The sequence below is a fragment of the Neoarius graeffei genome, chromosome 3 (assembly GCF_027579695.1).
Source record: "Neoarius graeffei isolate fNeoGra1 chromosome 3, fNeoGra1.pri, whole genome shotgun sequence".
In the NCBI taxonomy this organism is placed as follows: domain Eukaryota; kingdom Metazoa; phylum Chordata; class Actinopteri; order Siluriformes; family Ariidae; genus Neoarius; species Neoarius graeffei.
In genome coordinates this window covers 17,781,014-17,802,763 of record NC_083571.1, presented here as the reverse complement: position 1 = coordinate 17,802,763, position 21,750 = coordinate 17,781,014, and the positions used below count along the sequence as shown (strand labels likewise).

The following is a 21,750-nucleotide window of genomic DNA, read 5'->3' as shown; positions in this document are numbered from 1 at the left end:
ATATAAATATCTTAAGTCAAATTATTATGGCATGTTACAAAAAATAAAGAAGCCCTCGTCTCCAATTTATGAGTCCAAATGCAGTTAATGCACAAGTCAGAGTCCAAGTCAAGTCACAAGTCTTTAAAATTAGGGCACGAGTTGGACTCGAGTCCGAGTCCTGGACTCGTGCATGACAAGCCTGACTTCTACTACCTCCATTTGCTTTCACACAGACTGTAAAAAGAGAGCTCTGGCTTCTTGTTAAATCCATTTGTACAGCCAATCTCACAACAGTTCTTTCCCATATTAGTGCTGTTTTTTTTGTGTGTGCACACATTTTTGTTGCATTAGAGCTGTGTTACCTCTGCCTACGGTGAAGTCACATGCATTCCCTCTATTATGTTATTGCATTTTCTGCTGTCTAAATAATGCAATTACAGTGAGGAAAAACAGATTACACAGCCTGATAATAACTGTCATTCATTTTTTATTTCACCAATTCAAAGAGTCATAAATTTGTGCCATAATTTATCATCATATGATATACTGTTACATGCATAGTTATTTAAAATGTTAGAAAAAAATATCATGATATCAACCTGCAATAATATGACTTTTCTGTTGATATCGATATTATCCAGTCATATTTCCAGGCTGTACTTCATGTCACATGAAACCACCTGATAGCAGTCATCTTATCTAATTTGTCAGCCTGGAAATAATTGGAAATAATTGGTTGTAAAATGGAGGGAGGACCTACAGCTTGGTGTCCTATACCAGACTATGAATATCACTGGGAAACATTTGGGTCAATTTTCTCTTTAAGTATATAATACTATCGTAATACTGGTAGAAATGTTTATAGAATAAAAACAAGAAAGGACCCAGCACTGAGCCTTGAGGTACACCAATTGTCAGTTCATGGAAACACGGTCAAGTGCAGTTCAATAAAAATAAAATGTTTCAGAATGATAAAAATACTGTTTACTCAAGTGTTTCTCTAAGGTCCGAAGGAGGAATAGTGTAATGTTTACTTGTCTATCTCTGGGATATTATTGTAGTCCTGTCTGAATCCGTCATGCCAGGTATTTTTAACAGACTGCGATTACGCTGTAGAAATAACCCCAGGTAATGTATACGTAGTCTTGTCAGTAAAGACTCCAAGATTCCAATCTTCCAATTTAGTATAAATACACAGGTGATTATAGGAAATCATGTGTGCTGATTGGTCAAGCAATTCGGACTATTTCTCGATAATCACCTCGAGCGACTCGGCAAAAGAGTGGCCAGTTGCTTCGTCACCATAAGTGAGAAAGACTTCATCTCGGTTATTATTCACCAATAATTACATTGCCTTTGGCAAATAATTATTAAATATCCCATGGGAAAGGAGACTTTCCTTTTTCTTCAGTATAAAGACACTCCAGGAAGCGTTCCTGTCCATCATCTCTGACCAAAATCAAAATAAAACCCAAGCATTATTCAAATTTAAAATTCTGAATAATAAAATATGGACAACTGTCATAAAAATGACACAAGTGGATTTTAGGTTTAAGGAAGGGGAAAAAAAAAAAGCTAAACCTACATCTAAGTTATGGTCATGTGACCCAACAATCAACCTCAGCCTCAAGTCCTGCAACAAGCACTTTCACTAAAGGTCAAATCAATCCAATTGTATGTATGTAGTATGCATAGTGTTCTTGCTGTGACATCCAGGCGTTGTCTTCATTGTTTGAAGACTCTCCCATCTCTGTGATTTATTCTTCCAGGCTAAATGGGAGAATTTAGCTGTAATTCCTACAGACGTTACTTAAACATACAGTACTGTGCAAAAGTCTTAGGCAACATATAAAGAAATGCTGTAGATCAAAAATGGCTTAAAAAACAATGAAGTGGAAATACTATAAACAGCAGTAAGCCATAAATGAAACAGTCAATATTTGGTGTGAGACGACCCTTTGCTTTAAAAAAAAAAAAGTAGTCTCGGGTACAGTGAGTGCAGTTTGATAAGGAAATGAGCTGTAGGTTTTACTGGGCATCTTGCAGAACCAGCCACAGTTCTTCTGGACACTTTGACTAACATTTGCTTCTTAAATTTTGCAGCAAAACCCAGTAGCCTTCATTATGTTTTCTTTTTTAATCTGAAAGGTGCTCTCTTACATAATATGCTGCTCAGATACAAACACTTTTTTCTGTAACATTTAATTTTGTGCTGGAAAACAAATGTTTGGAACTTTAAAATGTTTTTGTACTGACTCGGTAATGTAGAAGTCATAAAATAGAAATCTATAAAGTTTGTATGGGAAAAAAAACAGGGTTCTTAAGACTTTGCACAACACTATGTCTGAAAAACTGAATAGTACTTCAGCATATCTGATTCAGACTTTGATATTTCAGTTCACTGCAGCCCCGAAAGCCTCCTCGAGCTGATACTGAGCATAAAAATACAAATCAAGAATAATCAGTGATAAAGACTTAACAGTCATACTGATATTCTTCCAGTTATTTGTGCAGGTTCAGCTAATGTGGTTTAGCAGAGCACTCGTATCCCAGGGCAAGCCCTGGGCATCCAGCCAATACTTGTATGACTGCATCCTCGACCTTATACACACAAAGTCACATAAGGAACTTGTGGAACCAGTTACGTATAAGAACAAGAGACACCTGAGCTGATGGAAAGCAACATTGCGCCTCACACCTAAAATAAAATCCCAACAATAACAGCACACTCAAACACTAACAAAGCAAGTGTTGCCAGGCAAAACAAACATCGCCCGGCAGCACTTATTTTATACCTATATGTTGATAATGGTAATATTTCTCAATCATCAGCTGTCAGGTTATAGTCCTATGAAAATCCATGACCTTTGAATTTTCAAAGTCATTCAAGGTCAAAGTGGCAACTGAAAGCCCATATGGGACTTCTTATATGTTGATAATGGGAAACATCTGGCTATCATGAACCATTTTAAAGTTATAGCCCTTTGAAAACCCATGACCTTCAGTTTGACCTTTCAAGGTCACTCAAGGTCAAAGATCATGGTGCCAAATGAAAGCCCATATGGCACTTCCTATAAGTTGATAAGGGTAAATATCAACTGTTTTCAAGTTACAGTCCTCTGAAAATCCATGACCTTGAGTTTGAACTTTCAAGGTCACAGATCATGATGCCAAATGAAAGGCCACATGGGAGTTCCTATATGCTCACAATAGTAAACATCTGTCTATCAGCAACCGTTTTTGAGTTATAATGGAAAATGTTATTTTGACCGAAAGATTGACCTTTCCGGTGACCTTGATCCGATTACCCCCAAAATTTAATCTACGGACCACTGCCCGTACCCTGAAAATCTGAAGTCAGTCGGTGCAACCGCCTAGACGCTAGATTGTTAACACACACAAACAAAACAAACAAACCGCACTGATTACAATACCAAGCCCTGCTTACTCCATCACGGGCAAGGTAACCAGTTTAATGGTATTACTGGGATCAGTACAGCAAGTCTTTCATCAACAGTCAAGTCTTCTTCCATTTGAGGATGCAGCTCTGGTTAATCAGAACATAAATATATAATCATTCAGTGTAATGGAACTGTTCCTGTTCTGTTATCCTGCTAAAGGTTAGCCCATGAAACATCAGCATGGTCAACAAAACATGTTTCCATATGGTTATATTACACACTTTACACAAAAACTATCAACGCGTCCAATGCTTAGGGTGACCAGACGTCCCGGTTTTACCGGGACAGTCCCGATTTGGGGTTGTGTGTCCCGAGTCCCGACAAAAGTCTGTCGGGACACGGATGTGTCCCGGTTTTCGCCACTCGCGAAAATGTACCTTTTCCAAAGATTTACAGGGCACCTACCCCTTCCTCCGAGAGGTGCAGAACAATGCGCACGAAGTCTACTGCACACACTGTAAGTGCTTTGTTCTTGTACTGAGTTGGGTAGCCCATGTTGTAAATGCTGTGCGCTCCTGTGGGGGCTTTCCTCGGGCTGTCGCTCCTCCCCTCCTTAATTGCTGTTTTGTTTGAGTGTATATTTACGGAAGCCGCGAGACCCTTCATATAATCTTTTTTTATTCACCTTGTTATCCCGAGATAACGACATAATTAATTCAGGATCTCGAGAAAACAACACAACTAATTCAAGACCTCGAGAAAACAAAACCATTATTTCATGATCTCGAGAAAACAAAACCGTTATTTCATGATCTCAGTTGGATCACTGTATCTCCGTTGGTAGAGACGAAACCGGGCCAGTCTTCTGCGGAGGTGCCGCAGACTAATTTTGAAATTATCCCTTATTAAAAGACTTAATGCAATCTCTCCCTGTGTCAACCCCTGATCAAAATATTGCCTTATTAGGTGATCGATTATTCCAGACATTCTAATGACCAAAGTTGCGTCTATACAGAATGAGAAATAGCCCCAAAGTCAGCATATCACAAGTCTCTTGGCGCACCTGAATGAACCATTTCTCAGCTGTTTACTCGAGATCATGAAATAATCGTTTTGTTTTCTCGAGATCACGGAATAACGGTTTTGTTTTCTCGAGATCTCGAATTAGTTGTGTTGTTTTCTCGAGATCCTGAATTAATTATGTCGTTATCTCGGGATAACAAGGTGAATAAAAAAAAAAGATTATATGAAGGGCCTCTCTCGGCTTCCGTAGTATATATTCTCAAATCACTTGTCTCTTTTTTGTTTCTGTTTAACATACCATTCTGACAGTTTGGCCATATTGCTGTGTTGAACAGCTTGTTGCACCTTCCATTAAAGTGTTCACTTTTGTACACATCATCTTGCTTTATTCATTCAGTTGTGGGGAATGGTTAGTAAGGTTGATTCTGACCTAGGCTATGTTGAGGTCACATATCTACTTTTTAAGTTCATGCTATAGTGCATACAATTTTAGAGATATAGCCTACATGTGCATATGCATTCTTCTTGGTGTTCTCACAAACAGGTGAAATAAATCAGTTTAAATTTGGCCTATGGACATAGCCTGGCCTATTCTCAGCCATTACAAAATCTGTTGTCTGACCATAATTTAACTGATCTGTATACCACTATGCTACTAAGTAACAAAATGCCTGTTTGTTTTATTTCATGTGAGATGTTGATAAATGTGAGCTTCAACAAAATGATAAGAGCACCTCTCTGAGTGTCACGTTTACGTAAAAAAAAGGTGTGCGTGCACGAGCATGGTCGCGCGCAAAAGTGTCCCGGTTTCAGACTCGGGAAATCTGGTTACCCTACCAATGCTGCACAGAACTTTATTTCTCCAATTAGAGAATAATTTAAGCCGTTCTGAAATTGCACAGCTGTCATTCTATCACAGTAGTGAGTCGACCATGTTCTCATGCTAAGTGTTTGACGTTCTCTCCATTACATCTCATTCAGCCAAGGGCATCAGAAGCATTTTTAATGTGGGGGGGACACACTGGTGGGGGGTCTGGGGGCCCTCCCCCAGAAAATTTTTATTTAATTAGATGCCATTTCCTGCATTCTGGTGTATTTTTAAAAAGGTTGTTAAACACCTAATTTTACCTACAAAAGTCACTTAATTCAATGACTATTTTAGAGACTCAACAATAAGTCCTCATTCAACTAGTCCATATTCATCAGCTTGTTTTTCAACCCACTGCTCTGCCTAAGATAATGAGATGAATATGACACAATTTATCACCAACAATGACTATGGGTGCATTTTACTTTTTATTTTGTGTTTCCTTTTTTATTTAGTTTTAGATGCAACACAACATGCCACTGTGCCAAGCAATAGTGACACTCAACTGTATGTTTAAAGGTCCCATGGCATGAAATTTTCACTTTCTGAGGTTTTTTAACGTTAAAATGAGTTTCTCTGACCTTCTTAAGTCACCCCAGTGGCTAGAAATTTCATAATGTGTAAACCAAACTATGCCCAACATTTGAGAATGGCGCGTCAAAACGGCGCGTTGATAAGCTCTTCCCTTTACTACGTCAGCAAGGGAGATGATCCCCACGCCCCCCCTCTGGATTCCCACCCACCGTATGGATTGCCCGCCCAGTTGTAGTGAAGAGACCATAGAGGACACAACAACATGGCATCACCTAAGCGAGCGAAACATGGAAATTGCGCTGTACATGGATGTGACAACACAGAAAAGAGTCTGTTTTTACTGCCGACGGGAGAGCCCCTGAAGACGCAGTGGCTTAATTTTATTTACTTCAATAATACGCCGTCGAGTCTACCTAAGACGGTGTATGTTTGTCGGAAGCATTTTCCTGATGAATGTTTCCACAACTTGGGACAATACAGGGCAGGTTTTGCACATCAACTGTCACTGAAGCCTGGGTCCGTACTAAGCATCCCTGCCGCATCAGCCACAAACACCGAACAAGTAAGTGTATAACTGTTAAGCCGTTTTGCCGTGTTTTAAAATCGGTGCGTTTGCAATGGCTACATTAGCTGTGCAGCTAACCGCTTCCTGCAGTTAGCCAGGTACTCTGCGCTACCTCTGTTATAATAGCCAATCAAAACAGTTTTTACAAAGACACCCACATTCTTTTTTTTAAGTCACTTGTTCATTTTATTTGTTTGTTTGTTCAGTAAAAACCCAAACATTTGTTGAATTTATTTTATTTCCTCGCGTCGTACCTTAATGACGTCAGCGCATGGTATTTTTCCCTGATTCTGGGCCGGGGTGTCGTGAGTGGCAGAGCAGCTCCATCGCTGCGATCCATTGAAAGTCAGCCCAAGATCCAATCTTTTGTCGGGAGCCGAGGTCGCGCGGGCGGCCCTCCAGCGGCACCGGCCGCCCGTGGAGGCAGCGGTTCTCCCAGGGGCGAGTTGGGGGGAGGAAACGGCAAAGTCCCCACTCCTCCATGGTAAAACTGCTCAGTTTTACCATGGGCCTCAGGCTGAAAAAAAACCGACAAAGTCCCAGTTTTACCATGGGCTCGAGTTGTACCATTTTTTTAGACAGGGCGGACGGACCAGGGCATTCGCCCGCCTGGCCGTGCCCGACGAGGAGCGCTCTCGGCCGGCTTGGGAGGCAGATGGCAGCCCCTCCCCCTCCCCCCATGGCACGCCCCCACCCTCTACCCTTCCCCGCCTCCATGCTTCTCATTAGCAAAACGACGCACTGGGAAAAGGGCTGAAATGGGGCTTTCTTCCAGGAGGCTATATCTATGTTCCGAGGGTTCATTTCGAGAAAGGCTGCGGATATAACATCCGGAAGCCTCCACGATCCCGTTTAAAGCATCAACAAACCACCATGCCATGGGTCCTTTAAAAATAAGAATATTCATAATTTCACACAATGAGCAGGCATGACATGGCATCATGCAAACTTCATAACACACAATCACACTGTGTCAAGCAACAGTGACACATAAAAAATAACTCCACACAATGAACAGGTGCAATTTTGTTAACCACCAACAGTGACTTTAGTGGGTGCATTTTACTTTTTTCCGATTTAGTGATACTCATAACAAAAATGACATGGCATCATGCAGTCTTCATAACACAAAATTACACTGTGTCAAGCAACAACACATACAAGATAACTTCACACAATGAACAAGTGCAGTTTTGTCAACCTACATGCAATGGTGGTACTACACCATTGCATTTACAGATTAGTATAACAAATAGATTTATAGACAGAACTCCTTACATTGGTGCCACCACAATTTCTACCACTTCATAACTTTTAGCCCCCTTTCCTTCACAATCCACCTGGAATAACATCCATCTCTCTCCATTGCTTTCCTTTCTACTATTCCTTCCCCATACACTGATTTCCCATGTTACTTTCCAGAAAACTGGCAAAGACCAGACAAAACAAGGAATCAAAAAATATCATCAGAGCAGACTTGACCTCATTCTTGGCATTACAATAAGGCAGGCCTACTGGGTTTGAATTAAATGATAGCTAACATTAAGCTAGCTGATACAACTCCTAACATTGACTAGCCAGCTAACTGCACTAACATTTCCATTGGGACAAAACAAACCTGTCCTGTGGGAAAATTTTGACTTACTTTCTGCTACTTTGTAAAGAATTTCCTTATGTCCATTGTGTCTGGAGAAGGAGCAAATACCGCAAACAATTCATCATCAACCAAGAATACCCCATTAGGCTAAGCTTATTTCATTGTTTAGTTGAACATTAATTTAACGTGGCCTAGAGTTAATTTTGAGGGCATATAACAAAAGAATAAGGTTTTAGCAAAAGCTAGACATTGTGAGGTGGCAATGGGGCTGACGTTCCCTCCTCCACTTTCGAGCAGCTGCACCAATATTTCTCTGCTTGCGCCGAGATTCACTTCACTCGCGTGCGGTTAATTGTTGTAGGTAACGCCCGGAAAATCCGGAGTGGATTTTCAGTGGTATGTGTATTCTCTTATCGATCAAGTGGAATGGATTCTTTCACAAAGCAATAGAAACGGCGCTAGGTGAACTAATATTTTATGTTAAATGTGTGTGCGTGGGGGGGGGGGGGGGGGGGTCCCAAACGAAGAATTATGAAATGTGAAGGGGACACGTCCCCTTCACATTCAATGGTGGCGACGCCCATGCATTCAGCCATGTAAATTTTGTAAAGCAGACATTTCCCTCCCATCCATCCCTCCCCACTAAGAGCGAAAGTAAACATTAGTATGTCAACCATTTGATCCATTTCATCAAACCTGAATCAATCTTCACCAGTTTGTGTGTTCAGCTCATGGCATGCTTCAGCTCCATGCTTTTAAGGCCAGTCACACTCGACAGAGCTGCACTCAATCAGCCTCAAAGCAAGCATGATCAACACTGTAAAGTCACCGTGGACTTGTTTTAACTTTCCTTAGAACCTCAAAAAAAAAAAAAAGGAGGCAAAACAATGAAATGATCAACCAACTTCACAGGTCCAGTCAGGATTACACTTTGTGTTGATTGTCTTCTCCTCTTTCTACGGTTTTGTCTTTTACAGAACCTGATGTGTGACTAACAGAGATTACTATACGTGTGTAACAATAAATCCATGCCAGAATGCTGCAATATGGCCTCAACCCCAAAGTGGATTATTTGCATACAAGTGCACGGTGCGTCATTCTGCTCAAGTCATTCTTGACATTTACTACTGAAGGACATGCCATGCTTTTTAATACTTGTTACTTTTCTCACTAGCATCTAATTTTCTCTCTCTTGAACTTAGACCAAAAAAAAAACAAACCTGACAAACTTTAAAAGCACAGTGAGTTAAAGCATATACACAGAGCCATGGCCTCACTTTTGTTTATAAATGCCTTGAGACCTCAGGAATGGCACAGGAATAGTTTTAAGCGTTAACAATAAATCTAATATAGTAATTTTTACGATTAAAGTGATTCATATAGGTAGCGGTCTGAGTGAATGACCTTGACATCCGTAACGTCATAGTAGGAAGTCTATCGGTCTCATCGCCATTTCCGCTATACTAAAACACAGAGCTGACTGCAACTCCAATCCTCCATTTTGAGCTAATTTATTGCCATGCCATGTAGATGTGTTGCTGGCTGGTGCAGCAACATGACAGAAGATGGATTTATGTTGCATTCATGGCCCAAGAATGTTCAAACTGCAAAGATTTGGATGCGTTTTGCGAGTTGTTCACGGGCACATTGGGCACTTACGAAGTGGTCTCTCCTCTGCTCTGCATATTTTACTGAAGACTCGTACAAAACCTCTGATCTGTTGAGGAGCGTTGGCTATAAAACCCGTATTAAAAGAGGGTGCAGGACCAACAATTAAATAAAACTACAAGAAAAGGAAAGTATTTTATTTATTTAAAAGGAAAGTGAGTTTAGTTGCACCATTTTTCCCGGAGTGAGCCGAGGGTTGTTGGTAAAACCCGGGACGTGACATATCGCTCAGGCAGTGACCTCCCCACGGTTGTTGCTAAAACCGGTGACATCCCACTCCATCCTGGGTTTTAGTAATTGTCTGAGCCGAGCAGTAATGGCGGAGTACTCAGTAATGGAAAGAATGGAGAAAGAGTGGAGCAGCAGTCTTATTTCTAAACTGGATATTGCTGCCATCTCGCCCTTACGCCTTAGAAGCGAATGAACAGAGAACTGAACGAACAACTGAAAGTCAGACTGTTTCAAAACAAATCGGCCACAAGATCGGCCTTCAAGAAGCGAGAGCACAGACAGGTAAGCTCCGACTCTCATTTGGATAAAAAAAACAACACTCGTTGTTTACCTGCATTTAGATTAATACATGTAACTTGTGTGTTTAAGTTACCGGTATAAGATTATTTAATTTGCTTCAGAATGTGATTGTCTCAGTTCATCTGATTATTTAATTAGCCTTTTACATTTTATCAGTGAAAATGCATGCATGCACATGTATGTTGCATAAGTTATAACACCTATCCTGTTTTAATGAGAGTCAACCCACAATCAATGAAGTCAAATCAGTCTTAGTTGAGCAAGTCGGTAATGGTGTTTCACCATAAATTTTTATTGATATGACTTTGGTCTATAGCTATAAAAGGCCTCGGCCTTAAAACCGGTTACCGCTGTGACGTCATGCACTCAGGGCTGGCTGGCTCAGCGGGGCAGCTCGAATGCCAACTTTGCAATCGATTTTAACTCTCAAAAAAATATTTTTTAAAATTCTCATTTATGCAGCATACAAGAGTCAAGGATGGAGATACTATCCACTCAGAAATTTATTTAAAAATAAAGGTTCTGCGTATATCCTTTAAGAAGCGCCAACACTTGAGACTCCTCCCACAGAATCTCTGCACAGAAATGTCACCACATGAAAAACAAGTGTGTATGAGCAGTTATGACAGAAACACAATCTTATTCGAACAAGTGCATTAACTTGTTAATGTTACAGCCATGCTGTTATTTAACAATTATTCTCCGAAGGCGAAATGAACATCAGTGATTATTCTATCCACGTTCACTAGATATGAGCAATCGTGCACTCTGATTGACTATTCTATTACTAGGCTATCAGCTCATATACCATGAGTAGAGAAAAACAAAATGGCAGAGCATGTTGCTGAACCAACCGAGGACAAAATAAAAACTCTACTCGAAAACAAAAACCCCAAAAAATACTAAAAAAAAAAAAGCAACAAAATATGGAATAAAAGTATTTGATACTAATAATGCATCTTTTTTATTTTTCAAGAATTATTATTATATCATTTTCACAAATTGCTACTGTCATTTCACTGGTTTGTTTACATTCTAAGCGGAAATTATTTCACTGGATGTTTTGTATAAAAATTTCTATTTATAGAATTCGCAAAAAATACAAATTATATGTTTCACAAAATCCAGTGAATGTGGATAGAATAAAACAGTTATTCCACTCAGTCTCATCATACGTTTTATAGCCAATGTGGTGCTGCACGCCTTGTCGGCTATCAGCTCATGTACAACTCGATTTCATGGAATAATTGTTAAATAATAACTGAGATGAAGTTGAGGTTATTATTCACCAATGTTCACTGAGCCTGGTAATTGTTTTAGTATAAATATACAGGTGATAATTTTTAAAAGATCATATTAAAAATTTATTTCAGACTTCAAAAGCGGCATGCAAATGTAATAACGGCGCAGTGACTTGTGTCACTTTTCTATGCCAAGTCACATAAAATACTTTGTTTTGAAATAGATAAAATAAATCCCAATTCCACCTTACCTTTGAATAGTTTTAGACCAAACTTTGTAGCATCTTTAGTGCTTTTAGGAACAGCATTTTCTTTCATCATTTGTAATTCTTCCTCACTTACGATGACAAAGTGATTGGCCGCCATTTTGCTGAGTCGCTCAAGGCGATTATCGAGAAATAGTCCAAATTTCTCAACCAATCAGGGCACACGATTTTCTACAATCACCTGGGCCATCCTTTAAAAAAAATCCGTTTCCTGTCCACCGGGTGAGCAAAAAAATTTTCAGTCGGGAGGGAGGGATTTGATATATATATATATATATATATATATATATATATATATATATATATATATATAAGAAATTACAATGCTGTGTTTGCTTTTTCTTTCAGTACTTTATTACAAAAGCAGACACATTTAATAAAATGACAGTTTAATCAACTGAAACTTGTACAAAAACTTTAAGTTAGCATTTTAAATGCTGACTGCAACATTTGCAAAACTTTTACAAAGGTACTTAAAATGTCCGACACACGGACTTTTTGTAGTTCTAAATCGACCATTAGGCCTAGTTCAGATGAAATTACACTATTAAAATGATCACTGAATGATTTGTTTTTCTGAATCTTTACTATTTTGTTGTTCGCTAGAATACCATTTTGCAATTTCACACTTAAGCAAATGTTTGAAAACTCCGGATCTCCTTCCTTCATGGTGGTTGCCATTTTTTTGTGCCGCACGGCGCATGCGCCGAGCTGATTCAGTTCAGAGTGCGCGCGCACTCGGCGGAGGCAGTAGTGTGTTGGGGCTGTCGGAGGGAACAGAAGCAGAGATAACGCTTATTTTGTCTCCGGTAAACCAGTCTTCTCTCGTTCAATTACGTGCTGGCATCAAAAGACACCGTTGGTTGTAAATGAAACCAAACTGAGTCGTTGGAGTGTATTTTCATACAAAAATGGAGAAATGTTCGCTGAGTGTTTAATTGTGTAGCCACCACTGCAGACCGTTGTCATTGTTAATTCATAGCATGCTCAGCTGCGTGAATGTGTCATGCACCGAAAATAAGAGATTTACAAGCCAGGAATGCCTCATGATGCAATACGCAAGAAAAGAAAGAAGATTTACTGCCATTTTACTTTGTATTTGAGTAAAGTGAATAAATAAATGGTCTGTGGAAAATAAATTTAATCCTGGGAACTGCGTGCACAGGAGTTTATTTTGTGTTTACTCCCCCCCCCGGCTGGCTACTTATTTGTCATGGCTGGCTAGTATGAGCCTTCGTGGAAAGCCCTGGGAATGCGTAAATGTCAAGTTCAATTTTAGATTTACGAACCCGAAAAAAATGTCGAAAAACCGGCGTTAAAAAAAAAAATTTCAACCGCACAAGTGGCACTCACCCAGCCGGTGGACCGGAAACAGAACATTTTTTAATAATGGCCTTGCGTATTTATACTGATGTTATAATACACACAACTTAATTAACTAATATAAAAGTTTAGGAGAAATTTCAAGCACCCATATTTGAGAATTACTGATTCATTTCATGTTACCTGGTGTACAATGTTGCTGATCTTATGCAGCCCACAGTATATTTGTTATACCTTCATATTTGAATTTTAAAAAATTAAAGTGATGCCTTTTTGAGACTAAATGCACTTTTCATATGATATTCAAGCAAATTAAATGTTGAGCTTATGGTCGGTGCATTAAAGTCTCCATAAGCGCTAATTAGTTATAAACAAAATAGGTAAAAGAAGGCCATGTGATCAACAGCAATTTGTTTACCCACCTTTAGATTTACTTTTAGAGTTAGAAAACAAAGGGCAGCTGGTTTGCTTTATTTTTTTAAACCTACATTAATTTAATACTATATGTTAACGTAATGTAATAATATAATGTAATAAAAAAATGTAAAACATTTATTTAATCCTATATGTATCAGTCTTTATTATGATAAGCATGGTCATGAAATAAAACTAAATATCCATACCTTTTTCTTCCACACAATTTGTGATACATTTTGCATTTCTAATACTTTAATACTGCATTTTATGTTGAAATAAGTTAATCCACACCTCCTGACCAATTAGATTTGATTGCCTACATTTAAATTTGTTTATTTATTAAAATAATTATCAGTTTATAGTTATATTTATTGCTGAAACGTGCAAAACAAATTCCCTCAGCAGCCCTTGGGTTTTTTTGGGTTTTTTTTTTTTTTACAGAGGACCCCGAAAGCTCAGCAACTTCCATAAACCTTAATTAAACGCCTCACATAATCTCCTTTCATTATAAAAATAAACCTGCATCCACTAGCTAATATCTTGATGTAAAATAAAACGTAGCCAGCCGTGGGTGGAGCCTAACTGCATAATCCTTCATGAATGAATAGATAACACTGCTGTACATTACCATCCAGCACAACGCCATGATCACGCATCATGACCTCATTCAGGCTTCCAGTTAATGACAAACTCTGTTTTAACAGGTCAAACCAGCTGAGCTCATCAAACACCATACGGTCACATGACACAGGTCCTGACAAACCCCATGACACAAAGTGACTGAGAAATATAGCGATACACTATAGAACAGCAATAATAAATCTCAATACAGTATATTCATCAATAGTACTTCAGGTCTTTTGTTAAATAAAGTTACACCACAGTGCTCTTGAATCCTCACACCTGATTGGCCAGAATCAGGTGTTAAATCATTTTTATCCAGCGACAAGACAAATCACGGGTTTATATTATATTATGATACATTATCGGTTCTATCGCAACAGGGAATCATATGATGGACGCTCTAAATAATCCAACACTAATCATCAACATAAAAAATGCACTCTTATTTAACAAAGATAAACATGTAATTGTTGAAAATTGATGGTTTTCTGTGCAGACACATTTAGTGAACAGTGATATAACAAACCTCCAGGACCAGAACTTGGTAATAGTCAGCAAGTTTTCTGATGCAGGAACGACTAGTGTGTTTTCAGTTTTCTCAGTAACATGATGTTTTTGTCTGATTAACTGTTTAACACTGCTATAAAATGAATGATAACAGAAACTAGTTTCGCAAAAGTTCCGCAATAGTAAACATAACCACTAATGCTGTCAAATTTACATTAACCAGCCACTTTATTAGGTACACCCTAATAAACACCTGCTGTTTTATGCAGTTATCTAATCAGATAACCCCTTATCAGCAGCAGCACAATGCATAAAATAAAATAATGCAGATACAAATCAAGAGCTTCAGTTAATGTTCACTTCAAACATCAGAATGGGAAAAATTGCAATCTCTGTGACTTTCACTGTGGCATGGGCAGGGTTCTCCAGAAAATCTGAAGTAGCCGGCTAAAAAAAGTAGTAGGTGGTTGCTAATGCTAGGGGGGTCTGGGGCCATGTCCACCCATCTCATCTCATCTCATCATCTGTAGCCGCTTTATCCTGCTCTGCAGGGTCGCAGGCAAGCTGGAGCCTATCCCAGCTGACTACGGGCGAAAGGCGGGGTACACCCTGGACAAGTCGCCAGGTCATCACAGGGCTGACACATAGACACAGACAACCATTCACACTCACATTCACACCTACGGTCAATTTAGAGTCACCAGTTAACCTAACCTGCATGTCTTTGGACTGTGGGGGAAACCGGAGCACCCGGAGGAAACCCACGCGGACACGGGGAGAACATGCAAACTCCGCACAGAAAGGCCCTCGCCGACCACGGGGTTCGAACCCAGGACCTTCTTGCTGTGAGGTGACAGCGCTAACCACTACACCACCGTGCCGCCCGCCATGTCCACCCCCCTCAGAAAATTTTTAAATTTACATGCCTTCTGGTGCATTCTCAGCTAATAAATTACTAACCATTTCCCTGTAAACTACTTGCAAAATATGTAGGAAATTTCCCTCCCTATGTGCGTGAGCTTGGCTTTCTCAGTTACCCTCTGTAGTACGCTGCCTGGCTCTGTAACATCACTACATGGTGAGTTTATTTGGTGCATGTGTAACATACTTGATGTGCTTCTGCTGTGGTATTGTGTATTGTGTAGTTTTAATTTCAGCCTAAATATTTGCACACAATTAGTTACTTGCACTTTATAAGTATGAAGCATTAGCTAAGAGACCAGACATCTCTCTGGGAACTGAGGCACTCCGGTTCGCTTCTGGATATGAAAAGAAAAATTCTTAGATATGAAAATATTAATTATGTACAAATATGTACAAACCTGCAAAAAATATAGACTTTATATTTATTTGACCCACGGAAGGTTTTAGTTTCTTCTTCAGCAGCATTTTGTGAAAACCGAGTGAAATCATCTGCAACAAACAGAAACTGTGTCTTTACTGCCTGCTATGGCATTGTCCTATTGAAATAATCCATCGAACAAGCAACAAAGATGAATGGAGGACCATGCTGGAGGGCATGGCACCAAAGAAGAAGAATGGCATTGTCACATGGTCTGGCTCAGCCAATCAGAGCACAAGAATTGATCAACAAATATGGCGTTGCTTCTGGTCATGCTAGACCTGAGCCTAAGACAATTTCGTGGTGAAATAATTGGATTTGCAGTAAATTATGGGCAGCAGAGATGATATAAATTGCTTGAACATTGAAAGGCAAGTTTTTATTTTGTTCTGAGTTTGAGTAGCTGGCGCAGACCGTCTGTGTAGGCGGAGAAAACCGCCAGTCATCTGTGCTTGTGGACATCTCTGCATGGGTGTTGGTGCCAAATGGACTGGTTTGAGTATTTCAGAAACTGCTGATCTCCTGGGGTCTCACATAACAGTCTCTAGAGTTTACACAGAATGGCGCAAAAAACAAAAAACACTGAGTGAGTGACAGTTCTGTGGGTGGAAACAAACATATTGCTGATAAGAAAGGTCAGAGGAAAATGGCCAGATTGGTTTGAACTTTTTTGCCAGGAAAGATATAGTAACTCATTGCAACTCTTTACAACCACGGTGAACAGAAAACCAACTCGGCATGCAACAGCAGAAGATCACACTGGGTTCCACTCTTGCAGCCAATAACAGGAGTCTTAGAATCAAGAACAGGTTCCTATTAAAGTGGCCAATTGTCAGAGTTATAAAGGTACTGACGATATTGCAGAAATGTGACTCAATGTAGCAAAACATTATACAGTCACCGTTATCCAACCTTATCTCCCACCTCATATTGTCCACCAAGTACCATCAAATTTCAACCAGACAATTAGAACTGAAGAAAGTCAGAAAACATCAGACAAGGATATCATCCTCATCAGATCAGCCTCTGTGTGACCCCTCAAAGATCATTCATACGAGTGCAAATACGATTAGGGAAGAAAAGCAGCAACAGACGAGCCGGTGTTACTCAATTACGCCAATGCGATCTCTGCAGCCTGCAGCCTGCACACAGCCCTTCCACTGAACAGCACGCTAATGTAATTAGTGCCTAGAGAGGCTGTGCTCTGTGATTAAGCAATCAATTTCACTACAACACAACTTCCAGCCTCCTCCCCTGTGCCTACACACAGAAACACCCAGGAAGGAACCGCTCATTGTTTCTCATCAGACTCAATTTCATTACTGCCCTCATCAAAATGCAACACGAACATCGTAGAAAATTTTTGGTTTATCTTTTCATGACTATATACACTAGTATGACTGTTTTCTTTTATTTAGAACAAAACCTGCTCACGCATTGTTCTTGCTGATGTTGCTACCCTAAACCAAGAATGACTGAGCCAGGCTGCCTTTAATATACAATAGCTGAGCGAGAAAGAGAGAAGGGAGTTAATGTCAATAGTCTGGCTACTCTGGAAGCAATCTCTGATAGATTTTATGAGCCTTTAGCTTTGTACTTCACCCACATGCATAACATCCGAGCTACACTGAAAACTCCGTATCTGTAATACCTGAATAAATCGTGTTTATTTTAAATGTTATAGTTTCTGTAGCAACAGCTAAATTATGGGGACTTACAATCGTGTTGTTATTTAACAGGTTTTGTTCTTTGTATCACTTTCCACACATAACATACTACTGTTTTGCATCATTTTTGCACGTACAGTTACTCAGCACTACGCCTTCAGGTTAGACACTGTAAAAATACACAAGAGGTTAAGGAAAATGGATGAATCAATACCTTAAGGGGGAAAAAAACTTTATAATAGCTTTCTCCCCCTTTCTTGGAACAATACGGAGATAAAACCTGCACCATCTGGAAGGCAGCTGTTTTATAAGGTTCCTTATGCTGGCCACGTCACATGCACTTCTTAGTAAAGGCAAGTCCAGAAATCCCAGAACTCTTACTGAAGTTAGTTACTACAGGTCAACATTAAATTCAGCGATCATTTCAGAAACAGTAGAAACTAGGAACTTATTGTGACAGTTCAACATGCATATTTACAATGTGCTACAATTCACACAACTCAAAATCAGATGTTATTTACAAAAGATAATGTTATGGTTGGAGGCGGGCTTAGTGTTTATACCTTTTCGAAATCATAACATAATGAAAATTAAGGTAACAGTGTTCAAGATGTTAAAGTTAACATTAAGGTTAGAGGCAGGATTAGTGTTTACACATTTTCAAAATCAAAACATAATTTAGCATTTGTATCTTTTTGAAATCAGAATGTTATGAAAATTAAGATTAAGTTCTGAGGCGGGGGTAATGTTTGTAATATTTAGTGTTTATACCTTTTCAAAATTAAAACATAATGAAAGGTAACAGTTAGTGTTTATACCTTTCTGAAATCAAAATATTAGAGAGTTAACATTAAGGGGAGAGGTGGGGTTAGTGTTTACACCTTATTTAAATCAAAATGTTACAAAGTTAACATTATGGTTAGAAGCAGGGTTAGTGTTTACCCCTTGTGGAAATCAAAACGTTACAAAGTTAACATTAAGGTTAGCAGCAGGGTTAGTGTTTACACCTTTTTGAATTCAAAATATTACAAAGTTAACATTAAGGCTAGAGGCGGGGTTAGTGTTCACACCTTCTGGAGTTCAAAATATTACAAAAGTTAACAATAAGATTGGGGGATTAGTGGTTATACTTTTCTGAAATCAAAATATTACAAAGTTAATATTAAGGACATTAAGGTTAGAGGTGGGGTTAGTGTTTACACCTTGAAATAAAAAAGTTACTAAGTTAACATTAAGGTTAGAGGCGGGGTTAGTGTTTACCCCTTGTGGAAATCAAAATGTTACAAATTAACATTAAGGTTGGGGGGTAGTGGTTACACTTTTCTGAAATCAAAATATTACAAAGTTAACATTAAGGACAGTAAGGTTAGAGGTGCAGTTAGTGTTTACACCTTCTTGAAATTAGAATTTTACAAATTTGACATTAAGGTTAGAGGCGGGGTTAGTGTTTACACATTCTTGAAATCGAAATGTTACAAAGTTAATATTCAGGTTAGAGGCAGGGTTAATGTTTACACCTTCTTGAAATTTTACAAATTTGACATTAAGTTTAGACGGGGTTAGTGTTCACACCTTCTTGAAATCAAAATGTTACAAAGTTAACATTAAGCGTAGAGGCAGGGTTAGTGTTTACCCCTTCTTGAAATATTACAAATTTGACATTAAAGGTTAGAGGCGGGGTTAATGTTTACACCAGGGGGTCATCAAACTACGGCCCGTGGGCCAACTCCGGCCCGCCACCCCCCTTTGACCGGCCCCCCAGCCCCTCTGGCCCCCACCACTTGAACCGGCCCTATGAGGTAATCCCCAAAAGTGGTCATGGCCTATTTTTTTAAATTGCTTTTTGGCAAATAATAATGTCTGCATCTTGTATTTTGTTGATTTTATCAATTAAAATTGATATTTAGTTATAAAATGAACTATTCACATTTTCCGAATTTTCGTCATATGCTCGCGATCAAGCAGTGACAGGCAGCGCAAGCGCAGAGAACTGTCAGTGTTCAGGACAGCAAAATGGCCAGCGGTAAGCGAAAAGTTGATAGAGAGTGCAGAGTTTTTAAACAACAGTGGACCACCGATTATTTTTTCATTCAGTGTAAAGGTCAATTTATGCTGACAACCCAGTCCTCGCAGACGATGTCGCAGATAGCGTCTGCGTAGCCCCCCCACCTTCGCAGACGCTCTGTGCGCACCTCCCAAAAATTGTGACCACCGCAGAAGCCTCGCAGACAGCGTCGCAGACAAGAGAGCTCTGATTGGTCCACTCTATATCCGCTGTACACGCACTTCCGCTTCCCTACTTTCCCGGTTTGGTTTGTTTTCACGACCGGCATTTTTAAAAACATGAGCGAAGATGGAGCAGCATGAAGAGCGGTTGATTGAGGAAGTGAGGAAGTACGTACATCTATACGACTCCAGTTCTAGTCATTATAAGTAACCAGAGGATAAACACTCCACTAACCACACCCACCAACTACTCCTAGCGACTTCGCGCCCCCTTGCGTTGTGCCGGTGAATAACATTGCGCACGCCTAAACTCCCCGCTCAACAATAAATTACAACTGTCTGCGAAAAGCTATCTGCGAAAGCCTTGTCGCAAGAGCATGCAGAGGCCTTTAGGACCGTGCAGTTTGTCTTGTATGCAAAGAAAGTGTGTCGGTTTTCAAAGAATATAATCTGCGTCGTCACTACGAAACCCGCCACAAAGAGTATGCTAGTTTGCGAGGGCAAACAAGAGAAGACAGGATTCGGAGGATGAAATGCGGACTGGCTGCACAACAGAATGTATTCCTTCGCCAAACCCAGATCAACCAGGCTGCTGTCCGAGCTAGCTATAAGGTAGCTCACATACTAGCTACCCATGGAAAGCCGTTTACTGATGGGGACTTTGTTAAAGTATGCATGCTTGCTGTGGCCGAGGAGGTGTGTCCCGACAAGAAGGATGCGCTCAACGCGGTGAGTCTCTCCGCACCTACTATGACCAGGCGAACCGAAGATTTGGGGGACAACGTGCATGACCAGCTGAATGAGAAAGCGTCAGAATTCGAGTTTTTTGCTTTGGCCATGGATGAGAGCAATGACGTGCAGGACACAGCACAACTGCTGTGATCTATTGCTCATATTATAATTTCACTGTTTTTTTAAATGTATTTATTTTATAGGCATATTTATTTGACCTTTATTAAGTGCTGCACACAATTATTATTAATATTATTAATAATATCAACAGGCCTACCTACAATTTATAATTTTCCACTCACCTTTGCCAGTGTCAATCACCTTAACTAGGCAGATGTTTCTTACCTTGACAGCTTTGATGTTATTTGTATTAGAAAATAAATAAATGGAATATCTGTGGTATTTCAAATTAAAACAAAGTGTCAAGACTCGATTACTACTTTTGCAAACCACTAGTAAAAATAAACAAATATGTGCCAGGAATCAAGTGTTGATATAGTAGTGTGGATATAGAAGTGGGGATGGCTGTGCCAGGCTAGTAATCTCTACTACACAATGAGGCCTGCTGGCGGTCATATTTGTCTGGGTCATACAATTCTATGTTATATAGCTGACCCGACCCCGGCCCCCCATCACAGTCAGGAACGACAATGTGGCCCCCAGAGAAAAAAGTTTGGTGACCCCTGGTTTACACCTTCTTGAAATCAAAAGTTACAAAGTTAACATTAAGGCTAGAGGTGGGGTTTGTGTTTACACCTTCTTGAAATTAGAATTTTACAAATTTGACATTAAGGTTAGAGGCGGGGTTAGTGTTTACACCTTCTTGAAATCAAAAGTTACAAAGTTAACATTAAGGCTAGAGGTGGGGTTAGTGTTTACACCTTCTTGAAATTGAAATATTACAAAGTTAACATTATGGATAGAGGCGGGGTTAGTGTGTTGTAACATTTTGATTTCAAAAAGGTATAAATTTAACATCATGTTTTGAGGCTGGGTTCACGTTTACACCTTTTCTAAATCAAAATATTACCAAGTTAATATTTAGGTTAGTGGTGGAGTTGAGGTTTACACCTTTTTGAAATCAAAACATAGGTTAGCGTTTATAATGTTACAAAAGTTAACTTGTTGACTTCCAACAACAAATGGATACTGACTTCCATCCATTTATGTCTTTTTGAAATCAAAATGTTATGAAAGTTAAGATTAAGTTCTGAGGCAGGGTTAGTATTTATGCCA

At 39.4% G+C, this 21,750-nt stretch overlaps 1 protein-coding gene across 1 annotated transcript in view; it reads right to left on the bottom strand.

Moving 5' to 3' along the window:
- Positions 1–21,750, bottom strand: part of rnf217 (ring finger protein 217) — a 72,720-nt gene that overhangs the window by 49,431 nt on the left and 1,539 nt on the right. The window lies entirely within an intron of this gene.